Raw genomic sequence first — 7437 nt, 5'->3', positions numbered from 1 at the left:
TAGTAAAGGAGATCAGAACCCGTGTCTGGTTAACGAAATGTTTCCAGCAGCTGTCACTCAGGTTGTTCCCTTCATCCCTTTCCCCTGCATCCCTGCCTCTTAAAAGATGTTCTTGGGCTTAAAGTGTATTTATAGATTTTAATTAAGTCAGTCTAATAACATTCATTGAGAGGTAGAAGCTCTCTTCATCCACCACTAACATGCAGCTACTCTTTCAATAGTGAACAGCAATGCTACTGAACAGTTTTGGGCAGGAAATAAACACTAGGTTAGGCAGTTGAAAGCGTAGGTAGGCAGCGAGGATCTGGAAAGTGTCCAGAAGGCTGATGCACAGAGAAAACGGCCAGGAACTCTGGTTTACATCTTATCTGAAGGCCTACTCTGTTAGCATTGAAGTTCCTCCCTTCATACCATGCTTGGTCATATTGGCCCATAAAAGAAACATGAGACCTCTTGAATCACTCTCCCCACTTCCTGCAGCACCCGAGTATTTTTTGGACATACTCTGTTCAGATATCGACTGGACATGACCCCACTTCAATCTGAATTCAAACAAGGTCTTAAGACTTTAAAAATCGTCTTGACAGATGAAAAACCAATCAGTGACTGAAACTAGAAATTTCAAGTCTTATTGCCATCCTCAACTACACCAGTTCAAAAAGTTTCTCCTAGCTCTACGCTTATCAAATCAATGTCTTACTGTTACCAGGATAATCTGCTTTACAGCATTGGGAAGGATGAAGCATCTGTGAGGGTGCATTTAGCTGGGGGATCTTAACAAATCTGAACTCAGCGTTAGTCCTTTTGAAAAGTGGAGCTGAGCTTTGCTGGTTCTTAACAGGACAAATACGCCCCTTGTTAATCCAGACATCAGAAAACTTTTGGGAAGCTTAGATTTAGAGTGTGAACATGCAATTGTGCAGGGGTAACTCCATCTTGCTTTGGTTGGCCTCCTGACAACTTCAGATGGCAGAATGCCAGCAAAACCGGCTAGAATTGCAGAAGTCTTCTGCCCTCTACAACCTGTGTACAGCCCTACTTCAGTGCAGGAGCAGGAGTAGGAGGTGGTGGCACACCTACAGCAGGAAAATATACACTCTGTTCAGTCCAAAAGAGAAGGATTTTAACTTGTCTGTTGCTATTATTAAAGCAAAAACTTTGCAGAAGCAAGAGCAATTGTATGCTGCAGAACTTTATGTAGACCTGAGCATTTAGAGTGCTTCTGAGACAGGAATAGGTGCCAGAAGCTGTCTGATATATTTTCGGGTGGAATTAAATTAGCTTCACTTGCAAAAAAAGAAATGATTTGGTAGAGTAAACTATATCCATCAATGGAAAAGAAGTGGTCAGATGGGAAAGTATAATATGACTGGCTTAGGCAAAAGGCCTTTTTTTCCCAATTACAATTAATTTCAGTGGACTTGGGCCTACAAGCCCCTGGCCTTGGGCACTTTTCAAATCATAACAGTTGTGGGGAGGGAAAATGCAGAGATGAAATGCAGCCATTCAAAACTAGCCCAAAGCTGTTCTAGCAAATAGACAGACTTTTCTCATTTTCATGAAACCATTGAATATATGAATTTCACTGGATTCACTTTTTTGTGCCAAAGAAGTCAACATAGTTCATCCTGGCATGTTCAAAATTGGAAGGATCTGATTGACAGAAGAGGGAGATGGCAGATTCGGAATATTCAAATCTTGCTGTTGCACAGTTCACTGCAATACAAAAGATACACACACAAAGAAATACTGCTGACAGTCCATTCATTGCACTGTGCCATATATACTTACTTTACATTCCTTTTAAAATAATTTTTGTGTTTTTCTGTTTTACCGCCTCAGAATTATCTTTTAAACTTAATATTATATTTTCATATTTTAAGCTAGATTCGTCATGGGTCATTTTTTAAAATTAGAGCCACGTATATCGAACATATGTAACTATATTTTCTCTTCCCATAAAGGTCCCTCTCACTAAGTTTTAATTTCATGTTTTGGATTGAGTGTGTCCAGAAATAAAACTTACCTCAAATCAAGAGTATTTCTTGAGCAAATATGGCATTTCAACAGGGAGCAAACATACAAAGCCCCAGTAAAGAGCCTTTGACCAAAAGGCACACTTACATTGTGCACTGAAACATGGTATACAAATATCCAAATTATCCTTAAACAAACTAGGGCATCTAATGGAAGCAGTCCCACCCCCGCCTATGGTGGTGTGATTCTTCATACGGGTACTTTACCCTATTTCTCTACAGAATAAATGCCCCAAGACTTGCCACAATCCAGAGAAAATGGGCTGAACCCTGAAAACCCCGCCAAGTTTTTTGTGAGATGAGACAAAGCAGTGCCATTCAAGGCGAGAGAGATGCTTGATATGCATGTGTCCCTGTGACAGTGTGGGGCAGCGATACCCCACAGCACCTCGCGTAGCTCCAGTCTCTGCAGAGACTCGTATCCCGTGCAGCTCAGCTCCCTTCAGTAGTTCATGAAGGAATGGGGCAAACATCTGGCTCCTGTTTGTTCTTTTATCCTCTTCCCCAATGCATCTGTTGAGAGAGTGTTTTGCTTTGAAACTTTTTAATAATATATAGGTACATTGCTATGTGTTTATGTCAGCGAGGGCCAAGCCAAAGGCAACGCCTTGCACTTACTGCAGAGAGATTGGTGTCGATCCTCAGTTGCTGCGGGATTTCACAGTCAGGGACCAGTCCCTGTGGAAAGGTGGTAGAAATAGCCTTTTGCTGCTTCTCTTCTTTGTGCAGGTGACATGGAGACCTTCCCTGGGTGCTTCACTGAGGAGGAAGCTCTGACCCGCCCAGGGAGGCCAGCCCAAAAAGGAGGTAAGCTGGGAGATGAACAGACCTCCTACATCCTCCTATCTGTGTCTGGGGAAATGGCTTTCAGGTAGGGTTCTGGCAGAGACCTCAATGTGAGTGTGCTTCCAGGAAGTGTGGGGGAGCAAATGGGTGGTAAATTCCTGGGTTTCTGTTAAATCACGTGATCTGTTTGGTGTGGGGAAGAAACATCTTTTTTTAAAATTTTTTTTTATTTTCTCCAGGGAATGAGAAATCAGTCACAAATTTCATCCTAGTGGAGGCAGTCCAGGCAAACTGAGCATTAGGAGACCATGTGTATGGATGTATTCCTTTGAGGTTCCCCTCAGCTGACCACCACATTGCTCTAAAAAGGGAAGCCATGGTCGCTAAAGCTTGGAGGTATATTATGAAATCAGGGTCTCCGTTCTTGCATTTCTTAGCTCTAAGGCACTCCCCAAGTAACTTGAGTCATAGCGGTGTGAGACCTCAACACTCAGTCCAGCAGTCAAACGTCATCGCATGATGAATGAATCCTGTCTGAACGCCGGCTTTGTAAGGAAAGCAGGTGAGTCCTGTCTGGTCCTGAGTTCAGTTACGTACACTTCAAACAGCGCCAGCTAATATGTCTTCTCATCTCCCACTTTATTTGCCATTAAACAATCCTTCCTCAGGCTTTCTTGTGTTCTGCATAGTCATTCATTTGAACTGCCATTCTCTTTGGCAAGTTGCAGGATTTTCAAATGCAGGTTAAAGCAGGTATTTCCCAAAGCAGATAGTGCGCATACTTCTGGGAGCTCTTTGTAGTATGTACTCTACTAAGGTCTAGCAGCTCCGGTTTGCCATTTGTCTCATTTCAGTCTTGTGATTAAACATTTTATCTTAACCCATCAAAAAAGCCCTCCTTACAACACTAAATAGAACACTTCACATGAAAACTTTCCTATGAAAAGAAGGTTTCTAGATATGAGACATACAGTAATTAATGCTGCTTGATAGAATCTATAAATGTACACTGTAGCAATGCTATTTGCTTTAAGTACTACTTTAAGCAGGAAAAGGCAATGAATCCCCCTTCCAGTGTCTGATTTTATGTTTAAGAGCTAATGAACTGAATTCTTCGTAAACATTGGCAAAAGATGCAAATGAACAGACAGATTCTCCAAATGCAAAGGGACACATGAGAAAGAGCTAATTTTACACAATTGACTCTCTAACCTTTTTGGATCAGTGGAATTAGAGGCTGATTAATCTGCCATGATTAGCATTTATTGAAGCTTTTGACACTGCTGCATTGTTTTTCTTTTCCTTTTCTTTTGTGTCTCTGAGAGTTAACAGTTTATAATACATTTAACTGCCAGTCCATCACCCTGACAGGGTCATAGCTTTCCTTTATGGACTTTTAAAATTAATAACAGACAGTTCTATTTTGACATGCCCTTGCTTCTGCTGCAGAACTCGGCTGTTTAATTGTAGAGCTGGCCTCTTGTGGCCAAATGCTCCCAATGTTTAGCAAGGGTTGAAAATATGGATGTTAGGAGAAAAACTGGCAGATGGCTGACAAGGCATTTTTACTCATAACACACCAGTAAAACTTTAACTCAGAAGATTTAGTGCTAGAGCTTTGCAGTCAGCAAGCTGCAGCCATATGCAGATTTTTTTTTCAAACTTCTAAACTGATGGTTTTGCAAAGTGTGCATAAGCAGCCTTTATTGATTATGATGTTAAAAATTGAAAGCGTCAGTATCATTTAGCTTGAGACACTTTTAAAGAAAAAATGAACATTCGTTTTCATTATGAATTCCTGATAGGCCAGACACTAGCAAGGTCTACGGTCTTTATTTTTAAAACTAAAGCAAGGAACACTCTTACTATGCTTTTTTTTTTCTGGAAGAAATGTTGTATATATGAATCAAACAGCACCTAACATACATACAGTAACTGTTGGTTCTTACACATTCATAGACTCCAGATGATGTCCCGACTCATGAAAGTGACTTGTTAGCTGGATATAAAACCACAGACACCATAAGCCTGGGTGATAGCTTCACAGCCTAACTTTCAGACACAAGTTAGTATTTATAACACTCTCAGTACCTATCTATCACTGCAAAAAGCGTGTTAAATAACTTTAAAGGCCTGACAAACCCACAAAACTAGGAAATGAAGATTTATGGGTGCACAGTCCATGAATTCATTCTATTGTGCCCAGGTGTTACGGCACACACAGCAATGACATACGTTTGCTTTAGTTTAACTGTGAAGTGATGCAAGTACATTATCACAGGTATTCTGCAGTGGCCGGGCAACGCTCCCCACCATTTTTTTCCATTAAATGCAGCCAAACTTTGTGCTTGGTCGTGATATATGGTATAAAGTAGCTGGTTACTTACATCCTTTCTGTGTGCTTCTATACCACAAGACATTAATTCACGTATATCAGCTAATTATAAGCATACTTTATACTAAAAAAATATAAAATATGTTTTCCTTAGAAGCTCAGGAAAAAAATTATCATCTTTAGTCTTGGCTCAGAAAGAACTAAACCAGATATTTTTTCAGTGAGGCAAATAAAACGAAAGAAAAGAAAAAGACATGTTTTCCATAGTCCTGTGAGACAGTCCTCTGTCCTAAACAGAACAAAACAAAAGTGCATTTTCTAGTGCAGCTGAGCCTCAAATTTCTCTATATAAAACATTTGTAGGTAAAAGAGGAATAATAATACACTTAAATATCTTTGCTTAAATGGTGAATGAGTCTGTCGTTAGATGGGTGACATGGAGGTTGGTGTATCGTTTGCAGACACGTCTTGCACCCCCCGGGGCAGCACTGCCTCCCCTCACAAAGTTTTACCTGAAATCCCTTTTAGGAAGAAACATTGGAAATGGAACTCCCTTAAAGGCTCAAGCACAGTGGTGCAATTATATCATAAATCATATTAATTAAACAGTGTTTACATCTATTAGGGCTTCCAGGAGCTCTGACAAATTTTGCCTTGCCTGCAAGTCAAAAGGGAAGCTAAATCATAAGGGAAGAGGACCCCTCACAGCCATTACTGGTCAGAGCAGTCCGTCGTTGTGGGCACTGCTGCATGGCTCAACTAGACCATGACTTTTTGAAGTAAAGAGACGGTCTCCAATTACTCACCCAAGGTAGGTCTTCCTTATAATTCTAGTCTTTCCCACCTGGTGGAGGGCTGCTGTCAGGCAGCTCCTTCTCTCTCCCTGTGACCCATCCTGGTCGTCTCCTGGGGTCAACTTCGGTGCTGCCTCCACCCTCGCATAGCGGTTCCCCAGCAGGAGAGGGCTGTGTTCTGCTACCAGGCGTTGAGCATCCATCACTGTATTTAATGCATGTATTTTCCTAATTGTGCTCTCAGTTTCAGTTCTACTGAGCCTGACCATTTTGGGCATCTGGTACAGCCATCCCAAACAGCTGCTCCATCTCTGGGTTGGACCGGGCTCTGCCGATGTCCTGCCAAAAAGGAGAGTGGAGTGAGGAGCCTGTTGCAGACCCACCTCTGCTTCCCAAAGAGAGCAGGTGGGAACCTGACCTTCCCCAAGTCCCAAGGTCAGCCTTACAGGATATTTCTGAGAAGGATTTGTAGCTCTCCTGCCAGGTTTCTGGGAGCCAGTGGGTCTATTCTGGAGCCCTCCTGGTCTCCTCACACCTCCAGCCCCTCAAAGAGGAGCTCCATGTACCAAGGAGGGATAAAATCCAGTCTTTTAGTTGGAGGCTGTTGTGGGGAGAAGGATGGGGGAAAGTGGGGTTGTGTGGGAGGAAGAAATTTTTTGCGTAAAGCCATCAGGAAAAACCAAAGGAAAACCTCCTTTGTGAGAGACTGAAATGAAATGGAGACAGTATTTTGAAAACACTTTGGGTTGCAGCAGCAGTGCTGATAGCATCAGCAGATCACCTGACTCCATAATTTCATGTTACCAATTACTGCAATCGAATTGATTACGTGATCTAAATCCATGTGTATTACCTGAGTGCATGGCCCCTGGTGTTTTGAACACTTATGCATAAAAATTGCTATAATTCTTGTTAATAGTTATTGCAGCTCATCTATAATCTCTTGAAGATATAATAGGAATAATTACCATGAGGCACAATGGAGAAACGCAGTCTAACACCCTGACTGAGGCTGAATCACACCAGAGCCTGCATTAGTCAAGCTTCGACTGAGGAATACTCCAAAAATTTCAAGTGAGTCAAACCTGCTGAAAACCTGGCTGAGTTCCCTCCGTTATGAAAACTTTCCAAAGATTTACCCTGCTTTTTTGCCATGGAGTTATTTCCTCTGAGGAAGATACTGTGAGGGCAGGAGTTCATTTTGCCAAATAAATATTATCCAATACTCAGGAAGTATTGGCATTTCCGAACCTAAAGCGACAAAATCCATTTAATACCGGGAGTCAGGATTTCTTGCTCCCTTAGTACCCTGCCAGCTCCAAGCTGTGCCAAAGCCACTATTGCCAAGGGGATAATGAGGTAATGTGCCTGGGTGATAAAATTCTGGCATTCTGGCTTGCTGCCTGAGATATAAGATGGCACACACCTATGTTCGTATGAAAAGGCAATGTGGGATCTTTTAGGAGGCTTTCCAGCTTAAAAACAA

At 41.9% G+C, this 7437-nt stretch overlaps 1 long non-coding RNA gene across 1 annotated transcript; it reads left to right on the top strand.

Moving 5' to 3' along the window:
* The first annotated feature begins 2677 nt into the window (after nucleotides 1-2677).
* On the top strand, nucleotides 2678-6989 carry LOC134515557 (uncharacterized). Its single transcript, XR_010071049.1, has 4 exons — nucleotides 2678-2843; nucleotides 3062-3384; nucleotides 6196-6356; nucleotides 6901-6989. It is a non-coding gene; the product is annotated as an uncharacterized LOC134515557 (long non-coding RNA).
* Nucleotides 6990-7437: the final 448 nt, after the last annotated feature.

Source organism: Chroicocephalus ridibundus, chromosome 4 (assembly GCF_963924245.1).
Source record: "Chroicocephalus ridibundus chromosome 4, bChrRid1.1, whole genome shotgun sequence".
Taxonomy (NCBI): Eukaryota; Metazoa; Chordata; class Aves; order Charadriiformes; family Laridae; genus Chroicocephalus; species Chroicocephalus ridibundus.
This window is presented reverse-complemented; position numbering and strand designations above follow the sequence as displayed.